The 24,480-nt window shown below is 37.7% G+C and overlaps 1 protein-coding gene across 4 annotated transcripts in view; it reads left to right on the top strand.

Moving 5' to 3' along the window:
• Nucleotides 1–24,480, top strand: part of GRM7 (glutamate metabotropic receptor 7) — an 898,633-nt gene that overhangs the window by 582,402 nt on the left and 291,751 nt on the right. The gene's annotated exons all lie outside the window — the stretch shown is intronic.

Here is a 24,480-nt window from a genome sequence, read left to right as displayed (position 1 = left end):
CAAATATAGCACTAAACTCCTAAAGTTCGTTTTCCTAAATTTTGCCCAGATACCCAAGGTAGGAGCTGGCTAATCTTGAGCCTTCTGAAATAGATGTTTATAGGACCCTGCAGTAAATAAATTCTGCGTTTCACCACCAACCCTGCAGAGCATATAAAAGGGTCTCCACCACACATCATTTTACTTCAAGCTGTGCTCCCTCACATTCTTCTTAGCACACCAAAGCATCTGTAGGAGTTGTGCTTATTTCTGTGCAGACCCAAGCCAGGCAGTGGAACACCAAGCTAAAAGTCCGGGTTACCCAGGAAAAATGGTTTCCATAACTGTTAGAAGCCATAATTACTTGAGCTGTGTGTCATTTCTTTCTCATTAGCTCCGCTATGCAATGGCTTTGAAAATGGTAGTTATGGCCTTTCCAGATTCAGTAAGTCTGTCAGGCTAGGCAGTTAATGAGAAGGAATTTGTGAACTAGGGGAATTGATGGGTAGGCATCTAATCGGCATCACTCCTTGTAAACAAAGTGTCTCTTCGAAGCAATAGAAGTATTATAAATGGGATGCTTAGAGTCATTTTAGTAGGTATGAGAAAGGGCTGTTGAATGACTTATCAAGTATCATCAAGCAACTTTGAATGGAATATAGCTTTCCTCACGAAGAGTTTCTAATAATACAGGTTTTCTTCTGCTTTTTCCCTTTTCCTCATCCAAAGAGAAATAAGGATACTAAAAGCATTTTAGGTTTTTATAGTGTCTGCAGCATCATACTCATTTTTTTTTTTTTAGAAAATAAAAACGTGCCCACCAAATAAATACCTACCATGTATACAAACCCGGCTTTAAAAAACTTGGAAGAGCAACTTGTAACTTTGTCTCATTGTTTCTAGTAACAGTAGATCAGGTATGTGGATGAACACAGGGTGAGGCTCCCCATTCCTTTATCCTCAGATAGTACTTCTTCGCTTCCTGGGCGCTGAGCGCTTGTGCTGACTTGAAGGATAGTGACTATTAGAAACATGCTATTTAAGCTGCCTGAAGTCATAGGTAGTTGACTCACCAGGGGCAGGTTACTGAAACATTCTGAGCCTCTCATTTCCTCAAGTGTAAAATTGAGATAAAAATAGCCCCTGCAACATGGGATCCTGCACAAGGGTAAGCAGAATGGTGCAGCTCGGAATTTGCATGCTCAGTGGGTTTAGATGCCATTGTTGTTGTGGTTGGAGGTGATGAACAATGCCACCTTCGGCCTAAAAAAATAAAACAAAACAAAAAACTCCTCTCTCAGTTGGAATTCGCTGTCCTGTTATTTTCATGCCCAGACTTGTTCTTCGTTTACGTATCCTTTGCCTTCTATATAGCTATACACATATCAAGACACTTTGATGTGTTTATATCATCTAATTTGATGCCTGTATCGACCTTGTGAAATAGACAAGGCAGCTGTCAACTCCTTTTTACAGAGTAAAACGAAACAGAACTGAAGGTTGGAGAAATCCTCTGAGTTCCATGAGAGTATGGTCGCTAATAAGGAAATGTAATAACCCCAATGGTCTACATTCATTCTCATGAATTCTGTCACTCATTTGTTCACTTAACAAACGTGTGTGGTCAGGCCTGTGCTGGAGGTGAGAATACAGGCTTTGCTTTCAGGGGCATCCATTCCAGTATGGGAGGCAGAGAGGAAACCAAAAGCTGATGAATAAAATAATTAGAAACTGTGACTAATGCCGTGAAGGAAACAAACAAGCAGCTGAAGTAGAAAACCACAGTAAAGAACTGTTGCAGAAAAGTAGGCTTGGTAGAGATCACCACAATAGCCCTGGCTGTCCCTGAAGGTTTATTATGCCCATTTCGCAGATGAGGAAATTGTGTCTTGCTTGGATGCAACCAAGTGATCACTGTGCCCTTTGTCCTCTAAGACCTGGTTGCCTTTGGACTCAGGGAAAACTGAGTGTGAATAGGCACTTGCTCATTTTGGGTAACTTCATGGTTTTGTTTCTATAGCAATTCCCTTGCTTTGTGACACCCAGCCACATAAAGGCTCTTAGCAGAACATATTTAAAATGACCCTGGATTGGTCTGTTTGATCCTTTCTTATAAACAGTACAATGCAGTGGAGAAACAAAGTTGACCTCATTTCTTTTCTCCTCTCTTGAACTTAAAACGGGGCATTGTTTACCAGTTTATGCTCAAACTTTATTATATTGATGACACATTAGTAGCTTGCACAAAGAGAAAGGCACAGGATTCAAACTCCTCGTCGCATAATTACACAACAGGGAGTTGCAGCCCTGACCGTAAAATTCTCTCCAAATGTATCTTATCCCTGTGGGATTCCCTGTCCTTGTATAGTGGGACACATGGACCCACAGTCTTATCAGAGCAGACGGTGGAGACTGAAATAGTGAGAGCTGGAGGAGGTACAAAATGATACCTTGAAGGGGATGCATACCAAGAGTGGATTTGCGGTTAGAAGTGTTCTGATGCTCTGGCAGAAGTAGGCAATTTACTACGGAAGGAAAATGTTGAATTACACGATGATATTGCTTTTTTATCTGAGAAAAATGAAACTGTCACGAGCAAGTTTCAGGCAAGTTTATAACAAATGGCTACATTTTAGAAACAAAATTTTTTTTTTCAAAAAACACGCAAAGAAAAAGAAAATTATTCCAAGAGCCAGTCTGAAGCAGTTCTCCTTCTGCTCATACAAGCGTACACAAATCATGAGGACAAATACCTATTAGATTTGTGATGTTTGACAACCTGACTATGAACGTGGCTACAGAAATCACGCTTCCAACATGGACTATATTTCAATATATTCTTTCTTTCCCTGGACAAGTTTTGAGATTGCAGAAAAAGTAGTTAATTTTAAGAAGTGCTCACCACCCAAATTGGTGCTATTTTTAGCATGTGGTAATCATGTTATCCCAATACTTGAGGCATTTCAATATCCATATATTGTTCACTGGAATAAAACTAAAATTCTAAGCCAGGTTTCCAGGGTCCCCTGTGGCAGGGTGCCATCTCCTATTTCTGCAGCTCTGAACTTGATGTAGTTGTATAAAGGCACTTGGATTTTCCATACCACAGGGCCTTTGTATGTGCTATTGCATCTGCCCAGAATTCTCTTTCTTCACGACAGTGGATTAGTTTGGCTACTTAATACTTCCTCACACTTTACATCTTAAGAGTGTCACCTCTTTGAGAAGCCTTCACTAATGTTCCCACCACCATGTAGGTAAAGTTCTTTGTTATCATCTTCCCACTTACTCGTCTTTGGCCTGCATTTGTGTATGTTTGTGATAGTGTCTGCATTAGTTGGAGTATGTGGTGAATATCTCTTTATTGTACTCAGCTGCAGGCTCATTGAAACGAGGTACCCATGTCTCTGTTGATGACCTTCTTTACACCACCAGCCCCAGCTCAGATTGGACATAGAGTAGGAGTTGTCGAAGCATTAATTTAACTTTTTAAAAAATTTTTTTAATGCGTATTTATTTTTGACAGAGAGAGAGAGAGAGGGCGAGCAAGCATGAGTGGGGGAGGGGCAGAGAGAGAGGGAGACACAGAATCCGAAGTAGGCTCCAGGTTCTGAGTTGTCAGCACACAGCCTGTCGCGGGGCTCATGGGGCTCGAACTCACAGACCGTGAGATCATGACCTGAGCTGAAGTCAGATGCTCAAATGACCGAGCCACCCAGGCACCCCTATTTTCCTTTGTTTAAAACAAAAATATGCTTTGCATAAAACATGTCAATGCGATTGATCAAATAGGGAGGAAAGGGGGCAAGTGATATGTGCCTGTGTTTTCCTAAAGGTGTCCAGTTTCTTGTACCTAAGAGTACTGAAACAGAATCTCTGATTTATAGAGTCAGTTTGGGCAAATGGATTGAATCAAGGGCTTTGTAGGATTTATTGGGCTGCACATGTTAAATGTTTCAGAAGCCCATTATGTTGTTTTTTACAAGACACAGAAAGCACATAGCAAGATCTGCATTTGTTTCAGTTGACAAGTGCTCCATTTTAAGTAAAAATGTGGAAACTCCAAATCCAATAAACTATAATATATAAAACATTCCTCCCTCTTAAAAACAAAATCACAGGAACAGAGGAATAAGAACACATCAGCCTCCCAACTTTGACCATATCCTTCCCTCTACTGATTATTGCTATTCTCATAACTAAAGAATTGCTGTATTTTATACACTCTGAGGAAGAATTTAGATTCAGGGCCATAGTAACATAGTAACAAAAATTATAGTAACAGAATAGTAACAAAAACCATAGTAACAAAAATTATAAAGTAGCCAATGCTTATTAGATATTTAAATGGCAGTCTCTCATCTGACAAATAAATCCGTGAATACGTATCTAAATAAACAAACGCTTTAGCTTTTTGCAAGTTTTACATTTAAGACTTTTATTTAGAGCATCTTTTTTAAAAATAATTACAATAAGCCCTGTTTATGAGTGCTTGGCATGTATGAGCCACTAGCTTAATTACTTTTCATAGACAATAATGATCCTCAAAATGAGTATTAGATTTTTGTTGTCAACTGTTAGTTGAGGAAAATGAAACAGATTTTAACTCTTTTAATTCTCACAACAACCCTCAGAGCCATTTCTTCAACTGTTTCATAAATGAGGAAGTGGAAGCACAGGAAGTCACGGTGACTTGCCCAAGCTCACATGACACAAAATGGTAGCTAAGCCTTCGGGAGCTTCATGACATCACATGTTCATGGTCATTTGGTTAGAAAGTGGCAGAAATAGAATCCAAACCTAGGTCTGGCCTGATGTCACTATGTGGGTTGTTGTTTGTGTTTTTGTTTGTTTGTTTGTTGTTCTGTTCCAAGCATCCTCCTGAGTAGAGACAGCTCATAGTGAAAATGGTGTAATGCCAAGACATTCAGACACTGAGGATCCAGCTTTGAATCCAAAGATGGGCTTTGAACATCTGCTTTAACCTTCAGTGTCTGATAGGAGCTCTGTATCATGGGCTTGTCTACTACTGAGTTGGCCAACCAAAGTAGAGTGTGTCTATCTTTTAGTGCCTTTGCTACCCTGCAGGAGAGAAGGGACATGGAGAAAGGAAAAGCAGTTGTCCTTGAAAGGAGTTGAACTTCTCTGATGGAGTAAATTGTAACATAATAAACCCCAGGCAAGTGTTCCACTAAGACTATTTCCCCTCTCCTGGGAGAGCTTCTTTGATTGTTCACCTGTATCTAATTTTCTTCTGATTTTAACACCGGAATGTGTGTTGTTGCCTTAAAATAGGAATTGCAGCTCATCGGTTCTTTCCTATTGACTAGTGCTCATGGAAACACAGAATTTCTTTTTAAAAAAATATTTATTTATTTATTTTTGAAAGAGCGAGCAAGTGAGCACAAATGGGCAGGGAAAGGGTAGTGAGAGACGGGGAGAGAATCCCAAGCAGGCTCTGCACTGGCAGTGCAGAGTGCGATGTGGTGTGGGGCTTCATCTTAAGATGAGGTCATGAGGTCATGACCTGAGCAGAAATCAAAAATTGGACGCTTAACTGACTGAGCCACCCAGGTTCCTTGGAAACACAGAATTGCTGGTGACATCACTGGGATTTGTCACTATGGTCTTAGCAAAGGAAGGAGGCCTTTTTGTGTTACTTCATAGTCCTTGAGAAAACTTCCAATGGGCACACCAAAAATTCTGGCAATCCTACAACCCTAACATGGTGACAATAAGAAATTCACATAATTTAATTTTTAAAAAATTTCTAAACCGTCAATACTGTACTTAGAGCTTGCTTATTTTGAGTATTCTGTGATAGTTCTATGAAATGATATGATACACCATCACTTGTTGAGTCTTTACTTATATTGTGCCCAATGTTAACAGGTATATAAAAAAGACATTAGAAAATATCTTCAGACTTCTTGCTTTTACTTTCTTTTGGATTACTTTCTCCAGATGAATTTCTAGAAGTTGTTACATGGAGTAATAAAGAATAAGGACTTTGAAGCCAAATCACCTTAAATCAATTTCCACCCCTGCTCTGTACTAGCACAAAGCCTAACCTAAATGATGTTGCATTCCTGTGCCTGTTTCCTAATTTGTAAAATGTAAATGATAATAAAACCTGATAGAGTTTTGTTTGGTTTTATGTTTTAAGGAGAAGCACTAAGTGAGCTAACCTGTACAAAGTTGTGAACTGCTTAGTACAATGCACAACACATAGGAAACATTTGGTAAACAATAGTAAAGCACACATTACTTTTATAATTACAGATTCAAAGTATAAATATTTTTGGACAATTGAAATGTATTGCCAATTTTTTTGCTGCAGGCTTTATGTTAATTTATTCAGCTGCTGGGAAAACTACTAAAATGTTACCTCTGTTTTGATTAGCATTTCTTGGAAAACTTACAAGATTGGATTTTTTTCCATATGTTTGGGTCCTGATTTACCGCTTTCGTGAGCTGTACTTTAGAGCCTTTAAATTGTTTTAATATCTCCTAGGTCATATGATAGATCATCCCTGCCACTCAGCAGAGTTGGCAGAGCTGATAATATTTACAGTATACAGAAAAGAAAGATAAAAGCAAGGTTCTTAAGAGATTTGTTGATGACTTGCTCAGAGTCCCTTGGCTAGCGTCTTGCAAAGCTGTGATTTGAACCAAAGCATTTAGCTTCACTTTAGTAAATAGTGACTTCTGCAAGTGGCACCTCCTGGCATGAAAAGGCTAATACAATATTTAAAAAACAAACAACAACAACAAAAACAATGCCTAACTTTTCCCTATAAAAAGCTTAATTAAGTCTCTAGAGGAATATGATTTAGACATCTTAGAAGCTGCTACCTGTAGTTCATTTGGAAACCACTAAAGAGACTTGACATTCTGACTCCTTGAAAGACATACTAAATGACAAAGAATTAGCCATAAATTAGAACTTGGAGGTAGTTGTCTTATAAAGTATTATTTAGTGGCTGCAGGCAATAGGATGGTTTCAAAATAAATAGAATTTGATCATCATCCACGAATTAACCCTGTGGTCTCTTGGACTGTGACACCAGTCTAGTAGAGAATTGGCATAGTCTGGGCTGCTGGACTGCTAAGATACTTAAGAAAGGAGGCCATTAGGTCTGGTACGAATGGCCAATAGTCACTGAAAAAAATGAAAAAAATCATAATTCACCAAAAAAAATATATACAAACTGTAACCACAGTAAGATTACACATGGATAACATGAAAAGATACATAGCATCAAGTGTTGAAGAACTTCTTCAAGTGTTGAAGAAGGTCTGGAGAAGCTTTGCACTTGATACATTTCTGTTAGAACGTAAAACGATATAACTGCTTTGAAACAAGGCACCTTTTTTTTTTCCAGATAGAGAACATGACAGGGTCAGAAGGGCAGAAGGAGAGAGGGAGAGAGAGGCAGAGGGGTGGGGGGAAACCCAAGCAGTCTCCACACTCAGGGCAGAGCCTGACTTGGGGCTCCATCCCATCCCTGGGATCATGACCTGAGCCAAAATCAAGAGTCAGACACTCAACCAACTAAGCCACCCAGGTGCCCCATGGCAACTTCTTTAAAAGTTAAACAAGCATGATCCCATGACACAGCAACTGTTAAGTATTTACCCCAGAAATAAAAACTTTTATCCTCAAAACCTCTATGCAGAAATGTTCATAGTAACTTTATTAATAATTAGCCTATTAGGGGACAACCCTATATGGGTCCCTTATGCTTCTGCTTATCCTGAGAACAGAGGCATTGATGATGTTTTGAAGATCATCGGTACCGTGATGGAGAAACAACACTACACGTTGGTTCCTTTTTGCGAGAACACCTCTTCTCTTCTGGGATACCATCCGTACCTAACAATGTGCTGTTCACCAGCTTGTGTGTTGAGTCTTTAATAAGTTAGTGTGACATTTTGTTAGAGCACAACTTCTTGGCAAAGGGTATGTGTAAGACAAGTGAGAGCTGTCCTATTGCCGTACTATATTGCTATCAAAGACGTTTTGGTAAAAATAATGTCCTACTGTAAAAGCAAATGGGACCTAAGTACAAGGATCATCCAAGTGGGTTTTCAAGTCTCTTCTGATGAGCAGACTTATTGTAGGACTATTCCAGATGAAGGAAATCCATGCCAAATGTATTTCTATAACTGAGGGGTACCCCCAAAGGATGTTTAGTGTCTTCTTAAGGCTTAAAACAAATACTTTTAAAAATAGAATTTTCTCATATGGTGACACTGCTGTCATCCTGTCACATCTGTGTGTTTTGGGTGCACCATCAAATGAGAGAAGCAATGGAGCTTCACTGAAGTTACACTGAACCCATAGATCAACTTGAATAAAATGGATATTTTAATTATACTGTTTATTCATGTACCAACATCTTATGCTTCTATATTTATTTCTCTCAACAATTTTCACTGTATATATTTTTGTTGAACTCTAGGTATTTTATATTTTTATGCTACCACAAAATAGTGATTTTGTATTTGTTTCCTATTTTTAGTGACTCCTGTATACATACCTTGATTATTACAGATTTGCTATGCTTCTTTACTGGTTACAGTAGCTCCTTCATAGATTTTTAGGTAGATGATCATGTCATCTGTGACACCATACTTTCTTTTTTTTTTAATTTTTATTTTATTTTTAGAGAGAGAGTAAGAGCAGGGGAGGGGCAGAGAGAGAGAGAGAGAGAGAGAGAAAGAGAGAGAGAGAAAGGATATGAAGTGGGCTCTGTGCTGACAGCAGAGAGCCAGATGTGAGGCTCAAAGTCATGAACTGTGAGATCATGCCCTGAAGTTGGATGCTTAACTGACTGAGCCACCCAGGTGCTCCATACACTTTCTAATCTCGTTGCATTTTGTTAGTCTTGTTATATGGCACTGATTAGAACCTCCAGTACAATTTTGAGTGGAAGTGATAATGAAAGTACATTACTTGGTTCCCAGTCTTAGGGTAAAGCAATCCTGGACCAGTGAATATGATCATAGCTGTAGATTTTTTATAAATGTTGTTGGACCTACTTGATAAGGTTGAAGAAGTCCCCTCCTATTCTAATTTTCTGAGTTTTATTATCATTAATAAATTGTTCATGTGCTATTTTTGCATCTATTGAGATGATGCAATGCTTGTTTTTTAGTCAGTATCATGAATTATGTTGATTTTTCAAATATTAAATTTATAATCCTAGGATAAACATGCTTAATCATGTATTTTTTTCATAAATACCGATGTATTAAAATTGCCTATATTTTGTTAAGGAGTTTGTATCAACTGTCATCATGGACCTTGGTTTGTAGTTTGCTTCTCTTGTAGTGTCTTTTTCTGGTATTGGTACCAGATTAATGTTGCTTTCAGAAAATGAATTGGGAAATGTATTTACCTCTTCTACTGTCTGGAGGACCAGACCATCCTCCTGCCATCCAGTCTCCTGCCTGTGATGCCCATTTGCTAAATGAACTGGATGTGAAAAGGCAAGAGAGTTCTTTGATTCTTTCTGTCAAAGTGAGCTTTTCAGGACATTGAGAGTGGTGCTGAGTGGATCTTGGGAGAAACACAGTTTTTCCGGTGCAGGAGTTCTCACCTATTTAGGTGGCAAACATCTGGAAGGTAGGAAAGGCAAGAATCTATTTAGTTTTGGACATGTTGAGTTCATTATAGCAATAAGGCATCAACTGGAAGGGTTAGGAAGGCAATTCAGTGCCTGTGTAGAACTCAGAAGTCTGTGTTGGAGGTAGAGTGTACATTTGTCAGTAGATGATAGTAAGTGTTGTTTGAATGAATATGATTTCCCAGGAAAGAGTGAGGGTTAGGAGAAAAGAAATATGGGTCTCAAACCCAGACACTGATCAAGTGAGGAGAAGAATGAATGCTGTTGGGAAGAGACTGTCCATGGATGTCTCATGTTTCTGCAAATTGTGCAAGCAGAGACACTAAGTTCCCCTCATTCCAGATTACCTTTTCAAGGATGTTTATGTAGCAAACCATCTTGGAAGGTGGAGGAAGTGACTTCTGGCAAAGATCAGACATGTTTATGGTAAAAACACTGGGATCCCTTCCTGTAGCACAGCCCACTATGTCATTTGGCCCTCTTTCTGTCACCTGTGTGATTAGGGGTGTGTGTGATTAGAGAGTCAGAGCCAGCAAATGGTGACACTCCACCTAGCGCTACTGCTGTGAATAATAAAGCCCTTGGTCACTGACCCATGAGTCTCCTGCCTTCCACCAACGTGTCTGTGACTTGTAGGCTTGCAAGTGTGGTAAAATCTCAGACCCTTCATAGTTCTTAACAAATGAGTCAAGACCTATAGGGAGTAAGACTCAAAGGAGCAGGAGTTGTTTTTTTTTTGTTTGTTTTTTTGTGGTTTTTTTTTTTACAAAAGGAGAAATAAGTTAGAGGAGGCAAGTGGTATTGGGGAGCAAAAGGTCACTGAGATACATGTGTTATGTAAAGGGAGAAAGATGATCTCCACTTAATAGAGTCACAGGGGAAGCAGTGTTCTCAGGAAACAGATTTTAGTTAAGAAAGTATTTGAAAACTTGGATAAGACCATATTAGAGGAATGATCAATGTGGATTAAAAATCCCAGAAAGCACAACCAAAGATGTGAAGAGGAAGGAGCTGGTGGTTCAGCAAGGCACAAGATACCATATAGGGGTGAGTAAAGGGCCAAGGGCAAGTAAAGGGTCATCAGAGAGGCAGTACCCCATAAAGCTTGGATAGGAGGCATAAATAATTTAGTTTTGAGAATTTTCTGGAGGAGGGTGATCACTTGTGCCCATGAGATTTAGGTGAACTTGGGAAGCATCAGTCCCAGTAGGGCTGAAGTAAATCATGATCTCTATTTTGGTAGCTCATTTCTGGCTATAAACTTGGAAGCGTTGGAACTGATGCAAGATTTCTCATGTTATCTAGCGACATGGAGAATGTAACCAGCTTCTCTTTCATAATGTCTACGTTTTTATAGACTAAGAAACAAGCTTACATCATATAACTTTGCATCAGTCACATATATAATGCCTACAGAGGCAGAATTTCAACCCAGGCTTGTCTGATATAAGCCTACATGCCCCTAATTCAGTTGTTGGGCTGATTGTAGGAGAGATGGAAATGCCATCACATACTGGTTTCAAAGTGTTGGTGTTTTGAAGGACCTTGATCCAATTAAGTCATACTGGCAACCTGTGTGTTTTAAACTAAGCCTGTGCATCAAGAACCTCCCCTATATGCTCTGTGAAGAGTTTTCTTTTCATTACTACTGAATTACTTTGTTCCATAAGTAGCATGGATGTGGCTAACTGTTCTTTAGGAAAATTATTCAGTGTGTTGGGAGTTGTGAACTGTCAGTTTCAACTTTCTGGTTAGGAGTTGGTTAAGATGCTTTCTTTGTCAGGGTAGTGATTTGATTTTTCTTTTTTTTTAATATTTATTTAATTTTGAGAGAGGGAGAACAAGCTTTGGGGGGGCAGAGAGAGAGAGGGGGATACACAGAATCCCAAGCAGGCCCCAGCCTCTGAGCAGTCAGCACAGAGCCGGACACGGGGCTCAAACCCACAAACTGTGAGATCATGACCTGAGCTGAAGTCAGACACTCAACTGACTGAGCCACCCAGGCACCCCAGTCATTTGTTTTTTCTTAACACAGGTGCAATGTGACATTGCTAAATGCAGTGTTTTCAGAACTTGGGAGTGGAGAATCCTTCTAACTTCATTTCTCATCACTTAGGAATATTGTTAAGGCCTCATATGAGGAAACTGGTCTTATTTTTGAACTGTCATAGCTAACTAGTCAAAAGTATGTGTGAAGAAGTATGTGTAAACCTATATGGTTTTTTTGTTTAGTAAAATTAATCTTCAAAAAAAAAGCTCACAGTATTTTTATCAACTTAACTAATTGACACCAGTGAAAGCAGTAATTGAAGTCTTGGGGTACATACAAACTCAGTTTGAAAAACCCCAATTATCCACAGTGAAGGATCATTACCTTCCTTTTCTACTCTTTTACAGGAGCTCCTTGCTCATTATTTTATTTCCCTTCCCAAGATACTTATTTGTTGTTTCATCCTTTATTCAACACACATTTGGTGGGTATCTACTATCTTCCAGGCCCTATTTTGGCTCTACGCATATGTTAATGTGTAGAGGACAGTCTTGCCTTTGGGGAGTTGAGCTTATATGTATATATATTTGTCTGTTTGATTTAGAGTTGCTTAGACCTGGATATGGAGCCCAGATGGAGGTAAACAATAGCTTTTTCTTTTTATATAAACTTTCACTGGACTGAAGATTTTGAGAAGTCCTTGCAAACCCTGCAGTGGGATGAATTCCCTAAGGACCTTTGCCTATGCTCAAAAGGTGACGGGGTCAAGGTTCCAGTGAGATAGAACCACTCCATCCCCACAGTATGGCCACTGTGCTTCCAGGAAGTGACATTAGACTGGGGAGTCAGGTGACCCTGCCCATATGCCTTAGCATCTACAGTGTGTGTGCCCCTTAACAAATACCTGGGAAGCAAAGTCATTCTGTCAGACCTGAGATGAGAGATCGAAACCTTTTAGCAGGAGCGTTTGAGTGGAGCTGTGAAAAGTGCCAACAGGACAGGGTTCTGTATTGATACCTATAACCCTTGTGTCTAGTAGGGTGGGTGGCACATAGTAGATGCCAGTTAAATGCAACTCACCTGCCTTCCTGCTTAGTTCCCCTTTTCTTCATCCTGATACTCTTCTTTTTGTTATTTTGCCTCTCTTTCTTTCTCTTCCTCCTTTCCCCTCCCCAACCCTTCACAGGCCCCCCTCCACTGCTCCTTTTCTTCTTCTTCTTTTTCTTCGTACTCTTTTTCTCTCTTCTCCTTTTATTTTTATTTTCCTTAGCATGTTGTCTTTCTGGAAAACACAAAAACTGAGAGAAGAATATAATTAGTCCCCCTGCATCCATCACCAAACCTTAGCAGTAGTCCATTTATACCAATGTATTTTATTTTCATATACCCACCTCATGTTTTATTTTGTTTTCTCCTCTCTTCACTGGCCAATTTAAAGTAAACCCAGACATTTAATTTGTCTTAAACATTTAAATACACAATTCTGAAAAAAAGTTCTTAAAAATACATGATAATACATGTACACAACAAAGAAAAAACAATAGTTCCCTATAAAATAGCCTGCCCATTCTCTCTTGAACATCTCCATGCCATTAGCTTGTTCACATGTGTACCTAAAGTAAGTCCATGTGCTCTATTTTTAATGTGTCTTTTTTAATCTAAAAATGTTCCTCCCCATTATTTTACTTCTTGCCATTGTTGAATAAAACAGCTTATTACTATTACTACAGAATTTCTCATATATGTTTTGTTCTTTGCATCTGTGCAATGTTGATTTACCTGTTTTTCTGTTTTCTGCATTTCCTCAATATTAATCAGTAGATCAGATCTAGATCTTTCCCTCCCTCCCTCTCTCTCTGTGTATGTTTCTGTCTCTCTCCTTCACTGCCCTTCTCTCTCTCCCTCTCATTCTTTTTCTTTCTCTGTGTGGCAGTTTTTTCATACATTGGACATGTTTACCAACTGATACATTTATTATTGTATTATATCAAGGATATATAACATTCTGGTTTTATTGTGTGTAATGTGAAGTTGAGAAGATGTCAGGATGGTGGTTGGTTCTGTTTGGAAGGGGGGAGCACACTGGGGGCAGAAGAGCTAAGTTGACATTTTGTTAGTCTGAAGATGTGCTGTTGTGAAGTTTTTAGTTTTGCATGCTCCTTCAGTTCTCATACATGCATATACAATGCTATCTTTCTAAATTAAAACAAATAAATTGTGAATGTCTAAGCCAAAAAGAATGAGGAGGAAGAGGTTGGGAAGGAGAAGGAGAAGAACAGGAAAGATTCAGCAGTGAGGCCATTGTTGTCAGAATTACTATTCACTGTAAAATACCCATAAGCCTTTGAATTCATGGTCTGATCAGCTGCTCTGATTGCACAGATCCATTATTTCATGTGGTATTTGAATGCATTTTTAAATAAACTGGTTAATTAATATTGTGAAGGCTCAACTTGAATACAATTCCTAGAATGACATAAACAGAATTTCACAGGGTCAGGACCCCATCACTGCAGCAGCTATAGCTGAAGAAGTGATTAAGAACAGTCATCTATGGCATAGTTTTTCTTAATCTTTAAGTCAGTTCTGGAAAGAAACCTTCGCTAGTGATTTTACAGTTTGCATGGAAGAAGCAATAGAAAATATATAAATAGGAATTCAGCTGAAGAAATCAGAGAAGAAATCTCTATGAGAAATTGAAACTGTATCCATACTCCTCTTTAAGAATCTACATCTTTTTTTTTTTGTTTGTTTGTTTGGTATAGCACGTTTCCTGGTGTGAGCTTCAGAAGGAGTGTTCTTACCTTGACTGAATTGGCTCATGTTACATACAACAGGCTCTTCTTGGCAGTGAAAAAAGTCCTTGGTCCAGTCTCTCAGAACACCACCTACACGTTTGAGGTGTGTGAATGTTGGGTCTGAAAATTCATGCCCTTTCATTCCTCTTCCCCAGTACATTGTTTGAAAACTAACCCCCTACCCCTGCCCTGCCCTTCCCTACCCCACCCTACCACACACACATATTTACTCACTGCTTGTATTTTTATTTGCACTTACCTGGAAATTGGAAGTGGAATTGCAGAAGGAAACTCAGTTTTAAGTGACAATTAAATGCTCCCCCCCAGGAAGCATCCTGCATGGAAAATGATTAGAAATGAGGGTTTGTGGCTAGATATTGCTGGAAGTCTTTATGAATCTATAACCAAGTACTCCATGTGTATCCACTGCAGAACATTAGGATGTTAATGGTTCATTTGTAATCAAATTTTGGTCATCTAAAGTAGAGGATCAGTTAATAAGTCAACTGCCATTTCTGCTTTGTTTTCTTGGTTCCTCTGCCAACATTTTGGTCATTTCTCTGGATACTTTGTCCACTCAAGGAGAGATCAAGGGGAGGATATGGTGGGGGTTGTCCAAACCATCCGTTTCCTCCTTAGAGGAAACTCTTGTAGTGAAGTATTCAGTGGGGATGAGAGGATGTAGAAGTCATGACTAGCATAAACCTGGAGGTCATTGTGGATCTAAAGCTGAAAATGAACAGAGATAAAGAGGAAAAGTTCTAGTTCATCGCTTTCCATGTGCACATAAGGAAGGAACCAGGTAGCTAATTGCCCATAATGTATAGTGAAGTAACAGGCAGGAAATGCATGGTAAATGGAAAAGTCAATAGTACTGACCAAAGAAAGTGTTGTGAGAGTTAAAAATGAAGCCATGGATATGCTCAGCCCAGAGTCTGCTGCATAGAAAGCACGCAGTAGATACATGCTCCCTGTAGTATTATGAACCCTGCCATTTTTATCAGGAGTTGTGTTTCTCATTGTCTACAACTAGAAGCACAACCACGTTGTGCCTACAAATAGAAGCACAACCACGTTGAAGGCTTTTGGTTTCAATCCAAACCTTCTGACTTTGACTGATAGTTATTGCAGGCTATAGGTTTTTACTTCTGAGATTCTATAAATGCAGTCGCTTAAAAAGATGGCAACAAAGTAAACTTCCTTAAACACAGAATCCAGTTTTACCATTAACATTCATAGTATAAATAGAAATGTATACCTCTAAGGGGGGAAAATATCCAGTAAGTCATGTTATTTAATTTTAAAATATGGAATGGACTACAGAAACATCTTGATAAGGCTTGCTGAGGAACTGTAAGCCCTGCAACATTTTCTAGCACCCCAGGGTACCCACCGAGCTGCCCCTACCCAGAATCTAGCAGCTTTGTTAAGACCGAAGTCTGCCCTCCCTCTGTTTTGAGTGCCTGTGACATACTCTTTTCCTGTTTGTTAAGGTACTTGTCATTTGCAATAAATCCAAACATTATTACCATAGTTAATTATACAGAGAACTACTCAGCATGTCAGCCTCAAGAAATATTTGAGTTTGAGGCTCTATATTCAATAAAATAAATTTGAGTGATGCATGGTTTATAAACATGGTCAGCACCAGCATGCATTACTTGAGAGAGGTCTTTCCAAACCAAATAACTTCAATTAATATTTTAAATCAAAATAAAAATCAGTTTTTCACTCCTTTAGAAACATATGGTACACATTAGACCATTTGTTCAAATCCGCTGAATCTTTCTGGGAAGTTTGTCAGTCTGCATTAGCAAACATCTTTTGTTTCCTGACTTCCTGCTACGCCGTCTCTTTCTTTTAGTTTCCTCAGTGAAATGAGATTGTTTATATTAATAACTTACCATATATAATGTCTTGCATTTTCTATTCCTTTTTTTCTTCTAAAAATTTGCTTATGCATATTAACTAAGGCATACATTCTAAGAAAGAAGTATGCAAAAATGAGTGGGTTAAGCAGGTCATTCAAAGAGAATCCTTCACCAGAAGAATGAACACTAAAAATTCTGATAGTGAAAGAGTTTATGGATTATCTGTGTGTAGTACAGATGAGAGTTTATCCAACAGAATGTGAAAAAGGTGTGCATTTTGAAGGTAAATACTGGACTCTTGGACACAAATACCAATAGAGCAGGAAATCAGGAGAATTCATTTATTTTTTTAATATAGTTGACACACAGTGTTCAATTAGTTTCAGTTGCACAACATAGTGGTTCCACAAGTTTATATGTTATGCTATGTTCACCACACATGTAGCCACCATTTGTCTCAATACATAATTACACTATCATTGACTCTATTCCTTATGCTATACTCTTTATCCCATTACTTCTTAATTCCATAAATAGAAGCCTGTATGACTAGACACAGGAAAAAATGCTCAACATCACTCATCATCAGGAAAATAAAAATCAAAACCACAATGAGATGCCACCACACACCTGTCAGAATGCTATGTTGGCAAGGATGCAGAGAAAGAGGATCTCTTATGCACTTCTGGTGGGAATGCAAACTGGTGCAACCACTCTGGAAAACAGTATGGAATTGCCTCAGAAAATTAAAAATAGAACTACCCTATGACCCAGCAATTGCACACCTAGGTATTTATCCAAGGGATACAGGTGTGCTGTTTCGAAGGGGCACATGCACCCCAATGTTTATAGCAACACTATTGACAATAGCCAAAGTATGGAAAGAGCCCAAATGTCCATTGACGGATGAATGGATAAAAAAGATGTGGTGTATATATACAATGGAGTATTACTCGGCAATCAAAAAGAATGAAATCTTGCCATTTGCAACTACGTGGTTGGAACTAGAGGGTATTATGCTAAGCGAAATTAGTCAGAGAAAGACAAATATGATATGACTTCACTCATATGAGGACTTTAAGATAGAAAACAGATGAACACAAGGGAAGGGAAACAAAAATAATATAAAAACAGGGAAGAGGACAAAACATAAGAGAGTCTTAAATATGGAGAACAAACAGAGGGTTCCTGGAGGGGTTTTGGGAGGGGTGATGGGCTAAATGGGTAAGGGGTATTAAGGAATCTACTCCTGAAATCATTGTTGCACTATATGCTAACTAACTTGGATGTAAATTAATAAACTTAAACAAAAAATAGAAGCCTGTATTTCCTATTCCCCTTCATTCATTTTGTCTAACCCCCCTCTCCCTTCCTCTCTGTCAACAACCACTTTGTTCTTTGTAATTATAGGTCTGATTCTGTTCTTTGTTTATTCTTTTTTTTCCTTTTAGATTCCACATATGAGTGAAATTATATGGTATTTGCCTTTCTCAGTCTGACGTACTTATCATAATACCCTCTAGGTTCTTCTATGTTGTCACAAACAGCACAATCCCATCCTTTTTTTGGCCGTGTGATATTCCTTAGTGGTACGTGTGTGTGTATGTGTATGTGTGTGTGCTCACGCGTACGCCATACATCCCTTATCCATTTATTCATTTGTCTGTTGAATGGGGACTTAAGTTTCTTCTGTAATTTGGCTGTTGTAAATAATGCTGCAGTAAACATAGGGATGCATAGATCTTTTCAAATTAGTGTTTTCAATTTGGCGGTGGGGTGGGTCGAGTAAATACCCAGTAGTGGAATTATTGGATCTTGTGGTAATTATGTTGTTAATTTTTTGGGGAACTTCCATACTGTTTTTCACAGTGACTCTACCCATTTACATTCACACCAACGGTGCACAAGGATTCCTTTTTCTTCACATCCTCACTAACACTTGTCATTTCTTTTCTTTTTGCTTTTAGGCATTCTGACAGGTGTAAGGTTCTATCTCCTCATGGTTTTGATTTGCACTCCTGTTAATTAGTGACGTTTGAATATCTCTTCATGTTCTGTTGGCCGTCTGTATATCATCTTTGGAAAAATGTCTTTGCAGGTTCTCTCCCCATTTTTTTAATCAAGTTTTTTGTTGTTGGTGGTGGTGTTGAGTTGTATACATCCTCTACATATCTTGGATAGTGACACAATATATATATTTGGATATATAACTTATAAATTTTATGTATAGATTACAAATAACTTCTTCCATTCAGTAGGTTGCCCTTTTGTTTTGTTGGTTTCCTTTGCTGTGCAAAAGCTTTTCATTTTCATGTAGTCCCAATAGTTAATTTTTGCTTTTGTTTCCCTTGCCTTAGGAGACCTAACTAGAAGAATGTTGCTATGGCCCATGTCAGAGAAATTACTGCCTGTTTTTTCTTCTAGGAGTTTTGTGATTTCAGGTCTCCTATTTAGCTGTTTAATCCATTTGAGTTCATTTTTATATATGGCATAATAAAATGGTCCAGTTTCATTCTTTTGCATGTACCTGTCCAATTTTCTTAGCACCATTTATTGAAGATAGTGCATTTTCCATTGTATATTCTTGCCTCCCTCATCATAGGTTAATTGGCCACATACATTGGCATGCATGTATTTCTGGGCTCTCTGTTCTGTTGAGATGATCACATGACTTTTATCCTTTATTTTGTTGATGAGGTGTGCCACATTGATTTGTGAATATTGAGCCTTTTTGCATCTCAAAATTTAATCATATTTGATTATAGTGAAAAATCCTTTTAATGAATTGTTGAATGTGGTTAATATTTTGTTGAGGATTTTTGTATCTAGGTTCATCAAAGATATTGGCCTGTAGTTTTATTTTGGGGGACATGTTTTAGTCTGGTTTTGTTCTCAGGGTAATACTAACTTCTGGAATGTATTTGGATTCTTTCCTTCCTATTGATTTTTTTTTTTTGGAGTAATTTGAGAACAGTTATTAACCTTGGTAGTAACTCTTCTTTAATGTTTGGTAGAATTCCCCTATGAAGCCACCTGGTGCTAGAGTTCTGTTTTTTGGTAGTTTTTAATTAATGAATTAAATTCATTACTGTTTATTAGTTTCCTCAGATTTTCTATTTCTGTCTGAGACAATCTTGAAGGTTTTGTTTCTAGGAATTGATCCATTTCCAGAAAATCACAAGACTTTAAAAAAGATAGTCCACTTTGCTGAAGAAGTAAAAGATAGTGCTGCAGAGTTTTCCTCATTTATCTAAACCTCAGACCCTTTCCTGGGAAATAAGTTGAAAAGGTTTAACTTCATCCAAGAAAAGAATATGACAATATGTCAGTTAATCAGAAAGATGGAAAGAATGAGCTGTTAACTGACAGTTGATTGAAAAGTGTTCTGAGGTGCCTGGGTGTCTCAGTCAGTTAAACCTCTGACCTTATCTCAGGTCATGATCTCATAGTTTGTGTGCCTGAGCCCCAAGTCGGGCTCTGTGCTGACAGCTCAGAGCCTGGAGCCTCCTTCAGATTCTGTGTCTCCCTCTCTCTCTGCTCCTCCCCAACTTGTGCGCTCGCTCGCTCTCTCTCTCTCTCTCTCTCTCTCTCCCTCTCAAGAATGAATAAACACTACAAAAAGTTTTTTTAACATATTAAATGTTCCTGTTTTCCTCTACTTTAATCTATGTTAAAAGTATTTCTTAAAACTTCATTTCATGGTTTTTTTGAGGGGGTTAGGGTGGGGGGATGGTTAATGCTAGATTTTGTAATTTTTAAATGTTTATTTTGGAGAGAGAGAGAGAGACAGAGTGTGAGCAGCGGAGGGGTAGACAGAGAGGTATACACAGAATCTGAAGCAGGGTCCAGGCTCTGAGCTGTCAGCATAGAGCCTGACATGGAGCTTGAACTCACAAACCATGAGATCATGACCTGAGCAGAGGTCAGATGCTTAAACAAGTGAGCCACCCAGACACCCCTAGGATATTATACAGTAGTACATGAATAAGAAGTGTAGCATTCATAAAAACATAGGAATTAATGAGTATTAAGCATTACTTACATGGAAAAATTATTTAATACATCACATGGAAAAAATGTAGGGTTATTTCAGGCTTGGCTAACTTACAACTTACTTATAGTTTCATATACATAGCACATTTTTATGCTGTCCTTTATTTGCAGTATGATGACTAGAGGAACACAAAATGACCAGAGTAATTGCAAGGTATATGTTGGGTTTTAATTTTGATAAAACTGAGTACGTCTATTTATAAGAACAAGTAAACTATATCAGGAATTTCCACCAAACTTTGCTTACATCTCATTAGCTAGAATTGTGTCCCATGCCTGTTCTAAATCAGCCTTTGCAGAGGAAATTGGATTGGCTTAGAGAAATCAGTACTGACTCAGTGAGGCTCGAAGAAGGTTCAGATCATATTTCTCTTTTCCTCGCTTTTTCTCTCCCTAACCCTCTTTCTTATTCTCTCTCTCTCTCTCTCTCTCTCTCTCTCTCTCTCTCACACACACACACACACACACACACACACACACACACACACACACACGGTACAAATATCTGAAGACAACCAGATTTCAAGTAAAGAAGGAGGGGAGAAAATTGGCAAACAGTTGTGCTTGTGACCCTTGAGAAAATAAAGTTAACCTTGTTTTTTTAATGAACTTGCCATTTCTGATTCTCTTGATATAAGGTTACATTTTTCAAGTCATTATAGCCCGAAAGACAAACTTGTCTCTTAAGTCTTCTGAAAGCCTTTAATAAGCTCACCTACATGGTGACTCCCTAAGACAAGCATAAAACCTACAGTGTTCCACAAATTATATTATTTAAAATGTAGCAATTATTTTCCAGGTATTCTTTCTGGGATAAATGACTCAATGAATGCAGTATAGAAACTGATCTCCTGAATTATTAGTCTGAACCTATTCCATAGTATATATTTTATAGCGGTCATAATGCCTTCACGGTGGCCTTTTTTAAGTACTATAAAAAATAACAGATTTGTAAAGTAGCAGGTTATAAAACTAATGTGAGAAAATGAATTGCCTTGTAAAACAAGTATTGTAAAATGTTAATTGTAAAAATCTAGTTGGTGGGTTCACTGTAAAGTACTTTCAACCTTGCACTGTGTTTAAAATGTTTCATGATAGGATGTTGAAAACTAATAAAACCACAACAAACAAAGAATAGCTTTTACATATGTAACCAGAAACTAATGAGAAATTCATAGCAAGGAAAACTGTCTTTATAATAGCAAAAATAAATGAAATACCTAAGCTAACTTTCAGGAAACACTCAAAACTTTTGTTTTGAGAAATCCTGAACAGTTGAAGGAAGTGAAAGAGGAAAGACACAGGTAGTGAGACTCACCTTCATAAAGACTTCTATTCTAGTTTATTTATGAATATAGCATAAACCTAATGTACCATCAAGGTTTTTTTTTTCTTAAGCTATGTAAGCGATTAATAAAGTTCATTTGAATAAGTAAACAAAAATAACCAGGAAATTTTGAAAGAAATGAATAATTATGTGGAAGAATGTCTAACTCTACCAGTTATTAAAATGTTACCCTTCATAATTGGAACTCTAGCACTGGTGCATGAATAGACAAACCAAACAATGAAACAGATTTTTTAAATCCAGAAATAGACTTCATTACTAAATTTCCATATGTAATGAATCTGTGAAACTACAAATGAAACTTCAAATCTGTGACAGAAGATGAAGTCTTGTATGTTTTAACCCAATAGCTATATGGAAAAAGATAAAATTTTGATTTATTCCTCATCCTGTGCACAAGAATACATTCCAAATGGATCAAATACCTAATTTTTGAAACCAAAATTATAAAAGGACTAGAAGAAAACATGCGTGGTATCTTCTTTACTCTGACGGTGGAAATTAAAAATCCAGAAGTTAAAGATAAAAGAAATGGGTTTAGAAAAAATTCTATGTTTACAGAAATTTCACTTGGAAATTGTGTGTAAAAAGTAAATGAGGGGTGCCTGGGTAGCTCAGTGGGTCAAGCATCTGACTTTGGCTCAGGTCACGATCTCACGGTTTGTGAGTTCTAACCCCATGTTGGACTCTGTTCTGAGAGGTCAGAGCCTATAACCTGCTTTGGATATTCTCATTCTCTCTCTCTCTCTCTCTCTCTCTCTCTCTCTCTCTCTCTCTCTCTCTCTCTCTCTCTCTGTCTTCCTCCCCTGCTCATGGTGTGTCTGTCTGTCTCTCTCTCAAGAAACATTAAATAAACATTAAAAAATTTTTTTAAAGTAAATGAAAAACGAGCAACTGGGAATAAGAGTTACAACTTAAACTCAAAGATTTAATATTTGTAATTAATAAAAAGCTTTTAAAATAGATAAGGAAAAGTTCTTGTAAAAGCTCGCTAAATTATCAACAGTTTACAAGGGAAAAAAAGCAATGCTTCTTAATGCAAAGATGTTCAACCTACCCTATACCAAGAAAGATACAAATAAAAATGCACTGTGGAGTTGTTTCTCACATAACTGTCTGATTGACAAAATCAAGTTCGACGATATACTTTGGTGAGTTGGTTGGGGAAATGAACACTCTCACCCTCTGTTGGTAGGAGAGCAAATTAATGCAATCCCACTCTAGAGGGGGATGTGTCAATATTTAGCAAAAGATACATATGAATGTACTCTTTAACAAAGCAATCACTCTTAAAATCTATCACCAAAACAGGCAAAACATTGAAAAACTATTTTCAGAAGGCAGTTAATATACTGTACTTTTTAGACTGTTAGACAAGATATACTGACATGATCTATATTATGGAATAAAGCAAATAAATAACCAGAATGGTATTATTAAGAACCAATATTTTTCTCATAAAAGGGAGGCAGTAGAGGTATAAGAGTGCCAAAGTTAATTAAAAAACAAAAACAAACAAAAACCCTGTAGTCATGAATTTCAATTGGAAGTAGCACTATGGATTTATGATCAATTTTATCTTACTCAAAAACCAAAAATCCTGGGGCACTTGGGTGGCTCAGTCAGTTAAATGTCTTCACTCCTGATGTTGGCTCATTTGATCTCATGGTTGGTGATTGGAGCCCTGCTTCTGACTGCACTGACAGTGTGGAACCTGCTTGGGATTCTGTCTCTCTTCCTCTCTCTCTGCCCCTTCCCCTGCTTGCTCTCTGTTTCTCTCTCTCAAAATAAATAAACTTTACAAAAAAATTACTATACACACGCTGAAAAGCCTAGATCCAATGACAGGCAGCAGCATGAGGTTATTGGTAGTTAAATGAAATATATATAAAACACAAAAGTGTCTTCCCTATGAGATATTAATATGTGCTTTGAAAAGGAAAAATACAAATTCAAGAAAATTTGGGAAATTGTGAAATTTAATCCTGTAGATTATAATTTTTCTGATAACATTAAATGCTTTGGAAAAGTCAGTAAAGAAATCTAAAAATAAGTAATGCAGTGTCTGTCAGGAACCTTTGATTTTTCAGGGGAGAGGACTGGAGTTGTAGCATTCCTCTTGCTTTTTTTTTTCCACTTAGAAATGTGCCATGGAAAACAATTTAGGAAATACTGCTGTGAAAGTGAAATGCAATCTGTGGATAATTATTATTCTTTGTAAAGGATCAAGAGGTCTAAAGAGAGTTCCTGGTATCATGTACTTAATGAATGCATAATTTAATGCAAGTATTGTTTAGAATCTACTAAATACTAAATGCTGTGTTTGCTGATAGCAATATAAGGTGAAAAGGAAATGAAAAAATCTAGAAACCTAGTAGAGCATTAAAATATAGTGCTACTATATTTGATGAAAATCTTTAAATATGACTAAGTGTAGGAAACCATTGCATTGCATCATAGAGAGGGAATTAAGTTGTGACGAGTGAAAGCAAGAAGGAAAGATGTTTCTGGCAAAGTAAAGAGCATAAGAAAATATAACTTGACATTAGAGGTGGGGTGTATTCAGAAAAATAGAGCGCCATACCTATCTGGAACAAGAACAACAAAATTACAGGGAAAGGATTGTGCAGGGCTGATGTAGTAAGAAGATGTAGTGGGCTTTGGGGTTGGACGAACCTGAGCTATCATAATCATTCTACCTGTAAATGATCTTGGGGAGTTACTTAATCTCTATAAAGCTGACCTTTTCTATCTGTAGAGTGAGAATAAATAATGTTTAACTCCCAAAGTAAGAATGAAATAAGAATAA

Source organism: Neofelis nebulosa, chromosome 4 (genome assembly GCF_028018385.1).
Source record: "Neofelis nebulosa isolate mNeoNeb1 chromosome 4, mNeoNeb1.pri, whole genome shotgun sequence".
Classification (NCBI taxonomy): Eukaryota; Metazoa; Chordata; class Mammalia; order Carnivora; family Felidae; genus Neofelis; species Neofelis nebulosa.
The sequence above is the reverse complement of the archived record's forward strand: the minus strand, read 5'-3'. Positions and strand labels throughout refer to the sequence as shown.